At 49.0% G+C, this 18303-nt stretch overlaps 1 protein-coding gene across 6 annotated transcripts in view; it reads right to left on the reverse strand.

Moving 5' to 3' along the window:
* Nucleotides 1-18303, reverse strand: part of SIPA1 (signal-induced proliferation-associated 1) — a 291847-nt gene that overhangs the window by 254605 nt on the left and 18939 nt on the right. Inside the window, exon 1 of one of the 6 annotated variants that reach the window (XM_069644835.1) lies at nucleotides 1323-1341. The exons of the other annotated variants lie outside the window; for them this stretch is intronic. The gene's annotated coding sequence lies outside the window, so the exon portion shown is untranslated. Of the gene's footprint in view, nucleotides 1-1322; nucleotides 1342-18303 lie in introns of those variants that run through there. 6 annotated transcript variants of the gene reach the window in all.

Genomic DNA, 18303 nt, shown 5'->3' on the forward strand with positions numbered 1-18303 from the left:
ACCATCGACTCAATCAGAATTCCAGTACTGGACACAGTAAAAATGCTAGGCGTCTATCTAGACTCCAATTTATCTATGACCAGACAAGTAAACGCAATTGTCTCCTCTGCGGCTTACCATGCAAAACTCCTCAACGCAATCAGGCCTTTTCTGTCAAAAGCCACTTGCACCAACATAGCCAGAGCCATAACTGGTTCCCAGCTAGACTACTGTAATGTTCTCTTCCTAGGGACCTCTAACAAAAACCTCGAGAAGCTGCAAGTAATCCAGAACAGCGCCCTGCATGCTGCACAAGGCATTGCCAAGAGAGAGCACATCACTGCTGCCAGAAAAGCGTCCCATTGGCTCCCCATAAAGGAAAGGATTTTATTCAAAGCGTTAAGCATCACCCACAAATGCGTCCACCTCTCAGCCCCAGCGTACCTATCCCAGAGAATCCACCCGGCTGCCTCCACAAGACCCACCAGGACACCCTATGCCAATATGCTCTCCGTACCCACGGTAAAAAGAGCTAGAGCAGGTGGCGCCAGCTTCCCCTACCTTGCTGCTTTACACTGGAACACCCTTCCCACGAGCTGAACCCTCATTAACTTCTTTCCACAAAGCCATGAACAGTACCTTGTTCACCTAACCAACCCCACATGTTTAAACTCTCATGACTAACATGTATGATGTACTATAGTGCATGATGTATTATGGTGTATTATACTCCCTTTCGCTTAACACAGGATCCTGCCTTACTATAACCCAAGGCACAACCTGTACCTGTAACTAAGTTCCCTTACAAGTAACAGCGCCACAATGCCCCTGGACTGCCTGCGCGCTATATAAATGTAATAAATAAATAAATAAATGCAAAGAGAAACCTCCCCTTATACACCACTAGGATCAAAAATGAAGGGGAAAACCTATACTATGAATAACATGGACAAACAACCCTAGTTATTGCCAAGCATTTACCACTAGTTGCCCTTTCATTCAAATAATGGCCTAAGAAAAACATATGTACCTTTGGACATGTAAGTATTGGATTGCTACCCAATTGTTCCGATTACATTTTTTTAAATAAATACATGTAAATAGACATCATTTAGCAAAAAAAGTATTGTTGTAGACGTAAATCAACGATAACAAATGTGATGAGTGACACCTGTGACTGGCCAATCCTTGAGACTTACACAGATAAAACCACCATATGTGGACCTAGCACCAAAAACCTATACATACATGCCTATACACTTAAATCCAACTTTATAAGATTAGGATCTGTAGTGTGTGCTTTCAACACTAAGAGATGTAATGGAGATTCCTAGACTGCTGACCGGCATGTTTCATTCCCACGTCTGATTGCTGGGATATTCTTCAGGGGCTGTAATATTTCCGTAGTGGAGGGTGCCTAAAAGCAAAGAAACATATATATGTATTATTGGATTGAGGGGGGCGGGGGGAGCTTGCTTTTTCGATTGAATTAGGATATATAATAATTGTTTCGAATATATAGTGTGTACGGGAAGGCCACTATGGACCTGGCTTTGGGAATCAACAGAGCAATTTACAAGTCTTGGGGAAAGTACACGGAGAGGGAAACAGAATCACAAGGGATCAGTAGAAGGGAGAGAGAGGCTAGCAATGCGGGAAGGTGGCAGTTGGGCGGCACGGGATCTACAAGTAAGCAGGGGAGGAAACGGGGGAGTACATTGCCGGTCTCAGGCTAGATGGGGAGAGAAAGGGATGTGGACCTAGCTGTTGGGGAGGAGCCATTCTTTGAAGAGGAGGACCTTGAGCTCCATACCAGAAGTGAGCGGGAGAGTCTGGTGTTGACGAGGAGGAAGTTCCAGAGTCTGGGAGCATAGACAGAGAAGACCGTCTTCTGGTTCTTTCCTTCCTGCACAGCTGAAGTTCAATGTTTAGGTAAAGGCTACTTACCCTGCGGCTGCCTTTCCGCTGTTACTGATTACTAAGTAACCCCTTTCTGTTCCAAATGACACCCTGTTCTTAAATAAATACAAATAGAAATGTTGAAGGACCACTGCCCTGTTATGCCCAAAATCTACAGAACTAGTATATACCAATAGACTACAGCAAATGGATGGCGTCGCTTTATCAATCTGGCACTTTAGTGTGCCAAATCTGCAGCATTACTATAGCAATACTGCATAACATGGGCATAAAAGTACTGGATTAGCATGTCCCAAATGCATGGCCTTGCTACAGAAACACTGTGCTATATATAGGGTTCCAAGCCCGCATCAACACTGCACTGCTGTGAACCAAAGTCACAGAACAGCACAGTGCACCAAATCCATAGCTTTGTGCAGAAATGTGACAATATATTGCACAAAACACACATTACTGTATAGTGCACTGCCAATGGCAAATCCACCGAATTAGGGTAGAAACACTGCAGCGCGATGCCCGATAGCACATGCCCGCACTACACAGCGTGCCCAATGCAGCGCGCATGGAAGAATCACTGCCCTGTTTGCGTGCCACACTGGAGCCCTGCTGCATTTGTGAGCAAGCCCTGCCGTGTTCCAACGCTGCCTTTGTGTGACCAGAATGATCACTCTGTAATCACAGATGCGGGGGCATGAATAATTCAGAAGGTGAGGCCGGGAAGGGGAGGAGGGAGGCGGAGTGAGAAGAGAGAGGCGGAAAAGCAGAGGATGGTGGGCAGGTGCAGAGTGCACGGGTGCTGCTGGGGCTCCAGCTGAGTGCGAACAGCGCCGCTATTCACCAGCAGCCGGGCCGGATCCTGCCACTTTCTCAGCCCTGGAGCTGCTGCTGCTGTCAGCGCCGGGGACACCCAGAATAGGTACGAACAAGGAGCCGCTCTGGTGACACGTGCAGGGGGATGGGGGACGGGGGGGGGGGGGGCTCCGAAGAGAGGCCCGACGCATCGCGAGGGAGGAGGGGTACGGATAGAGAGAACAAGAGAGAAAGCGGAAATGAGGTAGGAAACAGGAATGGACACATGAGCAGAGAAGATGAAGGAAGAGACTTACCAAGACATTAGCAATGAGAAATACTTAATAGCGAAGAAGAAATAAAGAGACGTAAAACAAACGCAGCAAAACCAGAAGGAAGGAGCAAGAAAGAAAAGAAGGGGAAAAAAATAGAAAGAAGAAAAAAGAAGCGACTGAAAAATGAGAAAGGAACCAGAACATGAGCATCGAAAAGAAATAGTAGGCCAGGGGTAAAAGGCAACTACAGGGGACATAGACACCAGTGAAAAAGAAGCTGAGGCAGAAAAGCAAAACTAACATTGAAAAAGTCGTCAAGGTTAATACCTTCTAATGAAAAGGAAGACATGCAGTGGAACTCGCAGAAGAAAAAAACAAAGAGGAAAGCACGACGGTGAGGAATAGAAAGACAGACAGAGTGAAAGGAAGGCGAAAAAGAGGAGGGGCGACTGGCTCCGTGGAATCAGGTGACGGCCCGTCGGCCCATTCATCGCATTTTCCATGCACGCACGCTGGCTGGCCCGGGCCCTCTCCGCCCGCGCACTGGCGCACACACTGCACTGTCTATTCTCCGCGGCCTGGCTGCACCGCCCCGGGGGGCAGGGCGGACAAGGCCCAGATTCCAATCCCACACCGTCAGGACGGGCCACTGCGGGTGGGAGCCACGAGTAGTCGGAATCCCCGCTCTTTCGGACACAGCTTTTTCAGGGGGTGCGGGGCTTGAGGCTGACCCCAACCAATAACACATAAAACAAGCATTGCCAATGCAAACAGTTTGGCTTTGTGTAAGCATGGGAAATGCACTTGCCAGGCACAGCCGTAGTGGTATTAAATACCCATTGTTGGTGGCAGGTGCAAAATGGTGTGCGAGCGCCTGGGCATCTAATAGCAGTGCCTGCCAAAAAAACCTATGCACAAGCCAACAATGTTGGCTTTGCCAGTGCTTGTTTGAAACAGGACTCCAGTGGCTTTGCCAATACTTGCTTTTAACAGGACTTCAGTGAATGACAAGCAGTGTGTTTATAAATCGAGTGGCTGAAGGCAGGCCTGGTAAGACATTGCTATTACACCAGTAGCGTATTTACAACTCCAATTAAGTCATTAACTCTCAGAAGATTGCTTTGAACAAACACTGGCAGGCACTTTGAATGCAAAGCCTGATGGTAAGGCTTGATTAAAGCGAGCTTAAAGAGTTCCCGTGAGGGTGTGTTTTGGGCGGGCAGAGGCAGTAATGGGGGGAAATGGCTATAGGGATTAGCATGGCCATGGGTAGCTAATGGGTGGGCACATAACCAAGCAAAACGAAGAAGCTGTGTGTGCCGCCTCATATGCCATTCCTCCCCATCTGTATCCCAATGCAATAGTGTTGGCTTATAGGAGTCACTGGCGACACCTAGTAGCCCAAACTATTCTGCCGATAACCCGCTGGCCTCTTAACCTAGAAGCCAATGTGCATCTTTTACAGGGTATATATAATGCAGTCCCACCAACCCTGGTGTCCCCAGAAATCGTGTGTACAGGGGCATACACAGGGCTTGAGAGGCAAAGGGGCGGGGCCATTTACAGTGGGTGATTGCAAAGTCTAATATGCAAAATGATGAAACGCACACCTGTGGATTTGTAAAACCCTGATTGTTGTTGCCAGCAATCTATGTGAAATCTCCATCATCTCATGGCCAGTCTCAACCCAGTCGTGTTCAGCTTCTCACACACCAGTGTACAAAACATGAGTCACTGCCAGTCCATTCACAGTCCAGTCTACTCCAACTTCCCATTGTCCAGTATAACAAGCATTGACAATGTCAACAGTTTGGGCTTTTGTGTAGGCATGGGAAAGGCACTTGCCAGGCACAGCTCTAGTGCAAAATGGTGTGTCTAATTGCAGTGCCTGGCAAATGCCTAATACTTTTACAGAAGCCAAAACTGTTGGCTTTGCCAATGCTTATTTGAACAGGACTTCATTGAAGGACACACATAGGCCTAGACCTAGTTAAGACATTGTTATTACGCCAGTAGCGTGTTTACAGTTCCAATTACGTCATTAACTTTCAGAAGATTGCCTTAAAACAAAGACTGCCAGGCACTTTGAGCTCAACGTTTGATGGCAATGGTTGATAGATCTAAGGTCCTAGAAGGATGTGTTTTGGGCAGGAAGTGGGTGGAAATGGCCATAGGGAGTCAATGGGTGGGTAAATAACTAAACACCTTCAAGCTTTCTATCCCTCCTGAAATGCAATTTCTGCCTAGCTGTAATCTAATGCAATAGTTTGGACTAATAGGTGGTGCTTTAGTGCCATCTAATATCCAAAACTGAAGATGGGACTCTCATGTCTCATGGAAACAAGGAAACTGCTAGGGTGTGATTGTTATATGGGCCTTTTGGACCTAAGAGAGTGCCGGAGCGGTCACACCCAGAGACACTCCTTCAAGAGGAAAACATGGTTCTGATCATTTACTTGTTATTAATGATGCCAACAATGTTTCTCCTAAAACATGTGTATACCCACAGATTTCGGTAATGCCTTGAGTATGGGGATTACTTTTGTTGTCCTCTTATAACACCTATTTTGCAGTGCTTAGAAGCAGGAGGAATGTGTCATCAAAGACTTCAAAAAAACGTCCTGATAATAATGCAGTATTTAAAAAGGACTGGCGGGAACAGTAGAGGAAGCGGAGTAGATTTCATAAGAAATGTTTACTTCTAATGGCACATGGTGACCAAACGACATAACAGTGTAGTCCGGGTGAATAGCTCAGCAAGTTAAGCACTCACCTCTGACATCATCAGATCAGACTGCATTCCAAAGGTTCCGACCCTGGTGGGTCTGACTCAGTCAGTCATCCTTCTAAGGTTGAGTTAGAGCCACAGTGGTCTGCAAGTGACATGCGGTTTCCATGAAGCTAGGGGACTCCCCAACAAAGGGAAAATCCCCACGGGACATCACGCAACAAGAGACAGGATTTGATAAAAGATCGTTGGGAAGGAAGTCCCAGGCTTGCAGAAAATGTAAGAGGATATCTGAAATGTGTACACCACGTGTTACAGCAGGAAGAATGTGGTGGGTGCCTGAAGATGGTCCACAGAGCCGAACATTAATGACTGCTGGACATTAATGACTGCCGGTGTCTTTGGAACAAAATACATGTTGTATGGACTGAGCATCGATGAAGCGAAAGCTTGAATCAAGAAAGAATTTTATTGCAAACTTTTTTGAAAAGATGTTTAGAGTGAATGAAAAATATGAATTTATAATTTGACCTGTTTTTTTTTTTACACACAGGATTTCCTCGGTTACCCAAACTACGATCAGTTCATCTCTTTATAGCCTTCTAAGGTTGGCACATTGAGCGCCCTTACATTAGATAATAATGAAACCAGTTGTTACAGTGCCTAGAAGGGGGAATAATCAGGCACGAAGCACCATATATAAACATTTGACATTATTCTACCTGCTGTTACAGCAACCCTACCCTCTAGCTTTACCCATAAGAATATAGCAGACCAGCCACCGCAAGAAGGCGCAAAACACACGCAAAATGAACATGTACACACGTTTCCAGCGCCAGGGAGCTCAAGCGGGAGGCTGGGAGGGGGTGGGGGGGGGGCATCTTGGAGAGAGGTAAGGGGGGCAATGCTCCCACCTCCTCCTGGCATCGGATTTGCATTTGCCAATCGCCTCTATTTCCAGATCAATAGGTTTTTATAACATATAGGTTCAGCTGACTAATGATTACTGTATTTTGAGATGATCTCTTTTAATTAATGGATGTATTTTATGTAGGGGGTCTATTCATTTTGGTCGATAACTCCAAGCACCCTTTGGTCCGAAATTGAGGACGTTTTGTAATTAATTCTCTGCGAAATGAATTTTGCCTCAAAACCCGCCGTGTTTACTTTAGGGGGAGGGGTGAATAAATGTGCACAGGCTTAGTCAAGACTGGCCATGAGGTCAGGATAAGGATAGGCGTTGATGCCAAGCCACATCTTGACTCCGGCGAACCTCGAAATGGAGAGTTGCCTACAAGTCAGGGCGAGCTTCGATGTCCAAGCAAGCCTGGGCGCCAGGACTTGCCTTCCCGCCAGGGCAGGCCTGATCAAGACGCAGAGTTCATAACACTCCAAGACGTGCTAATGGACGCCATTTTCCCGCTATGCAGAGCTTATTCCCAGTAGTGGGCATGTTGTTGGGTATCTTTTGTGAAGCGCAGCGACTGGCGGGTGGCTTCTCAGCGCTGACACAAAAACAATGGTCAAAGTCATGCAGCAGGTACATTCTGTTAAGCAGTATAAAAATGAAATGAGGTGGCTGTAAGACTTAAAGGAGGATAGTTCCGCAGCGCGGCCTCCGCAGGTAGGTTGGTTCTGAGTTTTGTGCTCTTCTTTGAAGATAGGGTTTGCATCTCACCTTCAGTAACTTGGGCTCAATCTACAGAACATATAGCTATAATCACTGTCCTCTTGCAAATGGGGAAGTGTTTTATGCTGATGCTCAACGACTCGCATAAGTGTCCAGTCAGGCGGCAGCATTCAGCAGCCTCTGCGGTCGATGCCGCAAGGAAGCCGCGCGGCCCACGTGGGCAACATTGGCATAATTAGTCCAAGAAATGATCAGTGCAAGGGCTGCTTCAGATTAATGTTCAAAAGTGAGAAAAGGCATCATTCGTTTCGGAAGTCTAAGCTAGCGCACTATCTGCCCTACAGAGAGGAATATGCACTGGTGAGGAGGCTGGAGTAATCCTACCCAGGATTTGGGAGTCATCGGCATAGGTCCTCTTTAATCAAGCATTTCGTTATATGCACAGCAACGCACCACAAAAGTCCTGCAAATACTTAAAAACATTCCTCTTCCCACGTGACTTCCAGGAAAAACATGCAGTGCCTTAAGACGGTCTCCCTCCTCTACTCCACTGATGCCTTTGGGTCATGTGTTTAGCTGATGGGCTGCACTGTAGTTCTATGGCAGGGGTCGCAATTGAGGGGAGCAGGGAGCTATCCATCTCCTAACTGTAGCCCAGAAGAGCCTGGTCAGCTTGACACCAACAGCTACCAGGGGCTTCTTTTGGCTCCCCCAGGCCAACTGATGCCGAACGAGCAGCAACTCTGTCTGTTTGGGATAATCTATAAATAATCATTAGGAAACGACATTTAAAGCATAAGGTGTGGGAAATAATGGGCAGGCAGAAGTATATGTTTGCATCTCATGTGAACGTCCCCCAGTGGCTGCTCCTGGATAATGCCAGAAACCCAGGAGCTGCTTTTAGCTCCAGCTCATCCCATCTTAATTTCAATCCCCGTTATGGTTATTGATCAGTCTTGTAAAGCGCTCAGCTGCCAATACGGCTAGGTCTGTGCCATATCCATACTACAGATAAACAAGATTTTGCAGAGAACTGTGGGTAGGTATGTGCCACAGAAATTCCTTGAATAAAGACCATCTTACAGAGCCCTAAAACGGGGGTGCATAGAAGGGCAGCCACCTCATTACAACACGTACTCATTCTGCCAACGCAACCTCCCTTATGCAACATGGTACTCATTGAAGTCTTAAGTACACTCACATTTTCCCACCTCCCACCTTTAAAAATTCTCTGGTTATCCAAGACCCCTTCCTCTAGATAAATGCTCAATGTAACTTATTGTGGATGTGTACATATCTATATCATGCCCCCCCCCCCCGTTTAAGGACTGATGCAGGCCTCTTCTGTCACATATATGCCCTTGAGGGTGGGGGATTACTGCGACTCCCATCCATGTATCCCCCTCAGCACTCAGGGGTACACAGATTTCAATTCCTCAGACACAGATTTCAATTCCTCGGATTTGCAAAACCAAGTTGACTACCATGGGCCATTGTTGGTAGACCATAGGAGATTCTTTCAGCCCAGCCAATGTTCCTCAGAAGTTGGGGTTGCCATAGGGCGACCCGGGGCCCCATGTAAGATCTCCCCGACAACATACAACAGCTTCACACCATCTTTTTGGAGAGATTGCACACCTCTCCCTTTGTAAACCAGTAGCACAACGGGCTCTACCAGGAGCCTCCTCCTTGTACTAGACTGCAATACTGCCAGCAGCACCATGGCAGCGGAGGGCACCCCAAAACGCCTATCTCAAAGGATCACTGCCTGCAACCGTGAGGCAGGTCATTTTACACATATATCCCTTTTAATGCCATCGGTCCCCTGTAAGGTCTTGCTAACTTAATTAGTGTGAGGAAAAAAGCGTACTCAAATCTCACTGCATCTGCAAGCGGTGCAGTGTCCGAGGCAGCCTGCCTTACGCAGCAGGTGTGAGTGCGCACCGAGGCCTCAGAGGTTTCTGGAAGGTATGGATTGCAGGCCCTGTAGCTGGAGGGTTTAAACTGAGCAAAATGCAGACGAAGCGTAGCTAGGCCTGGAGTTCAACACGATGTGTGTGCCCGCACATTCACCATCTCTGACATGTCACGCCCAGCAAAAGGGCAGAAAGCCGAGCTCCTGCGTGCCAGAGGCAGGGGGCTTCCCCCTACTGTCAGCATCAAACTACCTCAATCACGAAAGTGGGGCAGAGGCAGGGCTTTAAGTGGGGTAAGAAATCGAGGGGGGGGGCCTCATTTGAGGGCGTGGCTTGTGGGAGGGGCGTGGCCTAAAAAGTACGCAAATCGTAGGGTATACACACAAATATATATATATTTGTGTGCGTACCTTACTATGTCTGCTGGGCCTAGAGACCCAAGCTACTCCTCACTGATGAGCCCCAACAAGGGCGAAACATGTTTGGGGATGCTTGTGGTCTCGTGCAGAAGGGATGTGGCCTAGCAGTTCGGGCTGGACTGCCCCTTTTGGGGAGGGGCCAAGCCTGATTTGCATATGGCCTTTCCCTTCTGTAATGGCTTGGTAGGCGAAGAACGGTGGTCTGGAGGGTTGCCCAGAGCATTGCCAGTGGTTAAGATTAAGTCTAAACCTTCCAGCCATCACCTCTTTGTTTTTGTTGTGTACTATGCAAGCCATCTTTTCTAAACATAGAGAGATATGTAACATATTTCTACGTTTATAAAAGATGGCTTGCACAGTACACACACCATAGTAAGGTACGGACACAAATATATAGCATTTATACATATTTGTGTGTATACCCTACGGTTTGCCTAGTTTTCAGGCCATATTTTTTAAACATTTCAGGTTTATAAAAGATGGCTTTGAAAGTACACAATTCAAGCCATCTTTTTTAAAGCTTTGACTATGCGTTGGCAAAGCTTTATAAAAGATGGCTTGAAATGTGTACTGTCGAAGCCATCTTTTATAAACCTCGAAATATGTCGAGGAATCCCCAGGTTCGCCGAGGGTTAAAGACGCCTCGGCGACCTGGGGAAACAAAGGGAGAGTAACTGCCTCTGGTGACCTCTCGCGCGAGGGGTCACCAGATGCAGTTACTATGACTGACGGAAGTGGCTGGCTGCTACTTCTGTCATCTTGCCTGACTTCATTGCAGGTGCATCTCCCGACGCGGCTGCGGCCGCGACGGGATAATTCATCCCGCCAATGTTGCGGTAGGATGGGGGCCCCGGCAGGGCCCCGGCTCAGTCCCACTTTTTGGAGACTGCCGGGGCATGGCCCCAGCCCACTTTAAGCACTGGGCAGAGGGACACCAACTCACACATCATTCTCAGAGCCCAATGCACTGCGTGCCTGCACACCCCAGCACCAGGGAACGGTGATCACCAGCAAATCCTGTCCAGCACCAGAGAATGTTGCAGTGTGGCTGCACCAGGAGCATAGCCGGCCCCAATGTGTTGCGGGCTAGCGGGTTGAATGACAGTGTTGAAAGCTGGTCATGAGTGGAGCCATGAACCCATTGGGCTGTCGAACCCCTGTGTCCACTCCTTTGAAGAACAGGAGGCTGAATAGCTATTGCGCCTTCCTTTGGCCAATAAGATGCCTCTTACATCCCAATGCACGGGACCTTTAGTTTCCCAAAGAGATGCTAATCATTGGGGGAGTGGGTCATCTAAAAGCAGCGTCCAGCAGTTAAGCCTTTGGGTTCCTCATAGGGGGTGTATTGATCTGTGCCTTTGTCCTCTGCCTCTGTCTGTTTGCTGCTGCTGCCATGTTAATGAGTGTTTCATTGCAATTACTCCACTCTCCCAGGTGAGACATTTGACAGGCTCTTGCTTCAGTGCCCTTCTACAATCTGTGCCCTGAGCTGCCTTGTCATGGCAGAGTTCTGCCTTCTGCCTGCAACCTCCTCCTTGCGGGAGGGCTTAAGCCCTCGCAAGGTTGGTGCTGGCACCTGCCCCCTCCCCCCTTCCTGGGCTGTGCACGTAAGACGCTGGGCCCTTTCCTAGATAACAAAAGAGTTCAAGCGCCGGTGCCCATTGCAGTCTATCAGCACATCTGGGAGGCACGGAGCTTCCCCAAAAAACAAACCACACCAAGGACACAACTAGGACAATCCAAGGGGAGGGCCCGTTTTTATGCAGTGAGAGAGGGGCGGTATAAGAAGGGGATACGGGTGTAAAGTAAGAATGTGTGCAAGCGACCGGGACAAAACTAGGCGAGACCTCCCATTTTTTCCCCATACACCGTTCTAAGCCAGGCTGCACCTTTACCCGGTCAAGAGTACTGGCCAGCCAGATGCATGCCTTCTGTCTAGCACTGCTAGGAGTTCCTGTTTCAGTCTACATCAGATTTTCTGAGGGGGCATTGGGGGCACTCTGCCTATCCTGCCTCCAGGGGTGGACTGGCCTATGGGGATCTCTGGAGATTTCCCGGTAGACCTCTGCATTTCCATGGGCCTATTTCGTTTCCCAGTCCACCCCTGCCTGACTCTCACTGTGCCAGTCTGCCTACGCTGGTCGCTGAGTAACAGTGAAGGGGCCCTGCGAGCCACCGAGTCCCCAGACCATCCACGGTCCTCTAGCAGCTCATGTCTATCCCCCCGATGGCTGTGCTGTGGAGCTGGCGTGTCCAGCTTGATGCCAGTGTGTGTCTTCAGATGTGGCCAGCAGTGCTTCGTCCATGCCCGCTGCAAACTGAGTAGCCTCTGGGGTCACTTTGGGAGACCAGCCATTTACGATACCGTCCAAAGGGCTGGCACTTAGGGTTTCTGGGTCCTCCTAGAGGAAGCATTGCGCAAGGAAAGCACTGTGAGGGATTTGTGTCAGAACATACACTACAGCCAGGGTCTTCATGTGCCGCTGCAGGGGGCAATAGTGATGAAGGCAACATTTTGGGCTGCCCCTTTGGTCCTTTTCTGGCTCCAATCTTATTAGAGCTCGGGGAAAGAGAGTGCAGGGCCTGCTAGGAGCAGCTGCCACCCAATAGGAGAGGGGATACAAGTCATTCCCATCTAAGAGCAAATCTTCTTTCTAGTTTTGGCTATGGGGTGGAAGTGACAGCATTGTCTATAAACCGAAACTATTGTCATGGGAAGTGAACATCAGAAAGATATGAGATATAAGGAGGGACACACAGCCGGTAGGTGACGCGTGGCCATTTACCCATCATTGACTGTTCATTGCCATGTTAGTTCCTATGGCCATTCCCACCCACTTCGTGCCCAAAACACACGGCCCCTGCGATCTGTTTGGGTCTAGCTCTGTGGTTTCTCAGAAGCCTTCTGAAAGGTTACTGCTAAATTGCAGCTATAAACCAGCTCCTGGTGTGATGCAAACAAGTGTGCCTTCATCCACTTGATTTATAAGCAGTGCCTGCGTCCTTGCACTGTACCCCTGTCAAAAACAAGCATAGGTCAAAGCCAATAGTTTGGACTCTTGTCTAGGCATTTGCCAGGCACTGCCATAGTATGCCCAGCTGAGACTCTAGCAAGGGTAACATGGATGCAGAGGTAAGCTCAGTATTATATGCAGCTTTTGGTGCAGAAAGGGATGTGGCAGATAACATGGGTTGAGGGCATTCCTGGGTAAGGTAAACCGAGTCAACATTCCGCCAGTGTAACCAGGCAGCTTCCCCTTCAGTGTCGGGGAGCAATGTATGTGGGTCGCTGCATGCCCATGAAGTGCTCAGCCATGTGCCCGGCTTGAAACATTCAATTATTTTTTTGGAATGGGCAGTGCTGGAGCTGGAACCACAAAGTGGGGCTGGTAAAGTGGCCTGAAACTCAGCCGACTTTGCCATGGCACTGACATCATTCCAAAGGTTGACATTGGAATGCCACTTTGAGCAAAAGTGGCTTACAGAGGCACACTACAGAAAGCAGAGGCAGTCGCCCAGGCAGGGGGGTGCGGGGGGGGGGGGGTTTGTGGGGGGGCCTGTACAATAGCACATGGACAATTATGAACCACAGATGCCTTTTGAAGGTGGAGCTAACTGGGACATAGACCAGGGACAAAACAAACTATAACAGGTCACATACATACACAGTTAAGATTGGGGCATGGGCCAAGAGGGGTGAGGAATGTGTGATGTAGGTAAGTGCTCCACAGTGGATAGAGTGGTAGGAAGGGGAGGTGTGAGGGCCGGGGAAGTGTTCTCACTTGCTAGTCGGAAAGGTTTAAGTTGAGCTTTGAACAGGTCCAGTGTTGGCCTGGCTTTTGATAGTGGCTGGTGGCCGATTCCAGTAGAGTGGGGGCAAGTAGAGAAAGCGGCAAGGGGGTGTACATCTTTCTAAACACCACCTCGTTCAGTCAGAGGGGCAGGGCCACTGATGGCTTCTAGACAAGGAGGGGGAATTTAAAGAGGGAGATATTTTGCAGGAAAAGCCATCTAGCATGTTGACGGTACAGAGAGGTGTGAGAGTACCTAAGGCATTTGTAGAAAGTGCCGGGGGCAAAGTTCAGAACTTTGTCGAGAGGAAGAAAGGACACCTGAGGGAGGCCATGGAGTGGGCTCGAGTAACAGTCACGTTTTCTGTGCACAAGGGAAGGGACACTTTGCAACAAGTTCCTTGGCAGCACTGGCATTTTAGACCAAATTGAAAGGTGGGCAGGATCTCCCCAGGAACTGCCCAGCAGGAACAGCTGTAAAAGTGGGGGCAGGATGGAGGGGCCAAGAAAGGGCACACTTCCCCATTGACTTCCAATTGAGAACATGACAATGAGGGATAATATTGCCAGATTTGTTTCAGCGCGGTTTCAAGATATGGCAGGAGGTATGTTTCAGGGTAGCAATGTTCAGTGTGGCCCTCGGCATGGCCTGCTTTGGAGCGATGCACAGCTGCAAGCTCATGGCAAAATCGAAAAAGCAAGCATCAGGAACAGCAGTAAGAATAGTGGAGGTCATGGTTGGGGAGGAAGGACACTAGTGAGCATGAGTCAGCCCCAAGGTGACCATGGGGCAGAAAGTAGGAAAACTGTGCTAACTAGAGCAAGGGAGAAAAAGTATCATCCCATAACAGGTGTATCTGTAGAGCGCACGTTCATCCCCAGTGGGGTATCTTGGCGCTATTGACAGACCAACATACTTTTACAAAACTTAATGGAACTCATTTTCCATTTGCATTTTTTTTTTAAGCGCTCACACAGCCCACGGGCATCGCGGCACTGTTACAGGAATTGTTTGTTTTTCATTTGCGTAATTGTTTTTTTTGTCTTCGTTGCGGATTTATAACGCGCTTAAATACCCAGAGGTTTCTAAGCGGGGACCCTGGGATCGAACCTGTGTTGCTTCGTGTCGTCTTTTGCTTCCAAGGCGAGCACGTTGCCCCTGAGCTACCCTCCCGGTTATTAACTTCAGAACGCTGAGTGGACCTGCCAGGGTTCGAACCTGTGGCTGTGAGGTCAAACACAGGTGCCTGTCGTGGATACATTTGTCCACTGAACCACAGATCGGCATGGTTGTCGTGAAACCTGACGCTCAGGATAGGTGGTGGGGCCAGGGCTGGACTGGCCCACCGGGACACCGGGACATCCCCCGGTAGGCCTCTGGCCTGTAGGGCCTCTTTCTGAGCGGAAGGATACACATGCACATTAACATAATAAACACATCGAGTGATTTTGCCTCGGCTCCGTCTGGGTGGTTTGCCTTGAATTGGCTGACACCACCGACTGAGCCGAGGCAGCTGCTGTAATTTTTTTAAAATCTTCCCAGCAGCCAGGCTGGGCCTGCGCCTGCGCATCAGGGCCTCCTGGGCTGGGCATCGGTTGGAAGGAAGTGGAACCGCACGTGCCCTGCTGCAGCCCAGGCAAAGTGCACACATTAGCAGGCAGGTCAGCAGGGCAGCAGGCTGCAGGCAGGCAGTTGGCCTGGGCTGCATGAGGCCTTGACAAGCCGCAAGATCGATCTATTGACTGTCAGGTAAGAAGCAGCAAGCAAGACGCTGCACGTTGCGACGTTATCATCACTATCATTGAAGGAACTGCATCTCGAGTCTTGAGATGGTGTGATCGAGTAAACAACTCCCCTGCCTGACTCGTGGATTACACTCTGAACATGCACGTTCTTTATTATGTCCCCTTAGTATACCGAAGAAAGTGCCCCATTAGCCGATGATTAGGATATTAGAACTAGCGACCCTTGCGCCTGTGGCATGCAAAGCTGTGATGTCATTATGAACTGCACTTTATAGATGTATTATTTTACACTTGGTTCCTGATGCATTTAGTAATGTACAGTTCTGCTATTCACCTGTGCAGTTTTAAGGCGATGCGCCTGCACGGATATACACGAAGCATTCTTGCTACCTACCAGGTGAGGAGGCTCTGGGGGGAATGCTGCCAGTAGGGTAAGGGGGCCCGTTATCCTCCACTGGCCCGGTCTAAGAATCCCCTGCCTTGCAGCGCTCGTACAGTGCACGCCTTGATCACAGTGTCAGTCTTGCAGAGAGCGTGCACTTTTTCCAGCTTGGGCACCTTGCTCATCGAATGCACTTTGCAAAGGGCGTGCCTTTGGTGGTCAGTGTACATTTTGTGCAGTATGAATGTTGCGAAGACGTGCTTTTTGCGCAATGTACACATGTGTGCCCAATGTACATTTGTGCAGTGTGCCTCGTGGGCAGACTGTCAGTCTTGAACAGTGTATGAGCTTTGAAGCGAGTGTGTGCTTTGTGCATAGCGTATATTTTGCAAAGAGCACATGCCAATGTGCAGAGCCTGCGTTTTGTGCATGATGCACAGTTTGTGAATAGTGTGCATTGTACGCAGTGTGAGTTTTATGCTGAAGTGTGGTCTCGACATGGGAGAGGGTAGGCGGAGGCATAGTGCAACGTGTGACAAGTGTTGCGGCCGGGCCATTGCAATAGTCTAAGTGACTAGTAACTAAGGGCCCAAATCATGGAATGTTTTGCAGGTTCAAAATGGCTTTGCACTGTGACTTTGCACTGCCGACACAAACCCTGATTCATTGAACTGTGCAAAGTGTATTTTTCCAGTGCAAAGCCACTTTGAATCGTGCAAAAAGTTCCCTATATCGGGCCCTAAGGCTCCTCTTATAACTTTGCACTTGCACAGGGGACATGAATGGGCACATCCTCTGTATAGAATGGTGAACATGGGCGCAGGAATGGTAAACAGATGCACGTGAATGTAGTGGGACACAGCTGCGCTCACTTCCATCCCTGGTGTAGTGCATACATGGCTTCTGTTTCCATAGTGTGCATCTTTCACAGAGCGGCCATATTGGGCATCGGATGCACTTTGCACAGAGTGACTTCATTCTGCCCATGAGTATCACTGACTTGCAGCTGCTCCCTTGCACCTGATCCACAAAGGTTAACACTGAAGTAAATCTGGACATTCCGGAGCATCTCTGAGATGCTCACGTGCAAATGTGAGTCTCAAAGATTTGCACAAGAGCAGCACAGGGATGCTACAGACATCTCCAGATGTGCACCTGTTTCAGGTATAAAGCAACGGAACACATATTCTCTCATCTGCCCCAGTTCAGATCTTTGCAAATCGGGCCCAGTGTGCACTTTGTGCATAGTGTACCTTTTGCGCAGTGTGAGCCATGCGCAGAATATGCTCTACAGAGTGTTTCCATTTTCTGCATAACGCAGTGTGCATATTGCACAGAGCGTACTCCTTACTGCATTTGGGTTGTGCTGATAGGGTGTTGATGTGCCAGGAGTTTGTGCGCATTGCGCTGAATGCAGCAGTGGGAAGAGTTGTTGTTATCCTGCAAACATGAGTGGTGCAAGAGGGATTTCCATATATGTTTCCGCAGCTGTGGGTAATCCTGCTAGCAAATATAAACTTAGCTTTGATGAAGGCTTTGTAAAATGTCCAAGAGGTCGAAAGCTCATAATGAGGGGTGAGTTTGCTTTGCAGGTGTTAATAAGTGATACAGGGTGAGGTCCGAGGGGGAAATGGGGGTCAGGTGGTTGATTGCTTGAAAGGACCACATGGAGATGACCTTGGCGCTCGGCCTGGTGGAGGAGCGACAGATGGCAAGTCTGACGCTGCCTCGGCACCCCACACCGCATTGTTCTATGGTTGTCACATTGTCCAGCAACTCTGAGGTGGAAGCCCCCCTGCTCGCGCGCCCTCCCCTCACTGCTGTCGCGGGGGCAGGGCTTAAAACTGGGGGTACGTGAAGGGGAGGGCTGAGAAGTCATGGGCACCGTTGGTTAATAGTGGGGTGGACTGGCTTATAGGGAACTCTGGCGATGTCTGTGTAGGCATCTGCTCCCTGAGCAGAGGTGGACTGGCCTATAGGGAACTCTGGAGATTACCCGCTAGGCCGCTGCACCCTGGCCAGGGGTGGGCTGGCGTATAGGGAACTCTGGAGATTTCCCAGTAGGCCTCTGAAACCCGGGCATCTTTTGTGTGGTATTTCCAAATGTTCTCATAGGAAAAGGCTTTGGCTTGCTGAAAATGTCTAATATGGGGCCACTTTGAAAATTATTTCCAGGGCCTCTTTTGGTTCACAGTCCACCCCTGGGTGGGGCTTACCTGCTACTAGGAGAACAAGACCGGCAGGTGAGCTGTTGCCAAGCAGAAGAAAAAAGGATCTCATGTGATAAACACCTTTCAGATAAAGAGAGAAATAAGAGTTTCAATGGAAGGCGCCTTGCAACAGCAAGTAAATATGAGAGGAGTACCAGGCAATAAAGAGGGGATTGCATGCACTGAAAATAGTTTGATATTTACCTCGGGTTCGTAACCCTTCAGCAGAAGGACGATTATGGGTCATAAGGCATTCATTTATGGCTTGGGTGATAATGAGGGCTTTCCACGGTGCATTCTAAAGATGGAAAATTGGCATTTAAAAATACAAGAATCGTCTAGTTAGGCCTCCCTGGCATGAAATGGGCAATGCCGTGGTCGGCCATAAGGAGGAATTTGACAGAAGGGGCCTGATGGCCCCGTGGTGTACCTGGGGACGGAGACACATGGTGCACCTGGGGCCTCTCTCTGCTTAGCATGCAACACAAAATAAAGGCAGCGGGCCTTCCTTAGGCGTA

This window comes from Ambystoma mexicanum, chromosome 2p, assembly GCF_040938575.1.
Source record: "Ambystoma mexicanum isolate Mex_15411 chromosome 2p, UKY_AmexF1_1, whole genome shotgun sequence".
Classification (NCBI taxonomy): Eukaryota; Metazoa; Chordata; class Amphibia; order Caudata; family Ambystomatidae; genus Ambystoma; species Ambystoma mexicanum.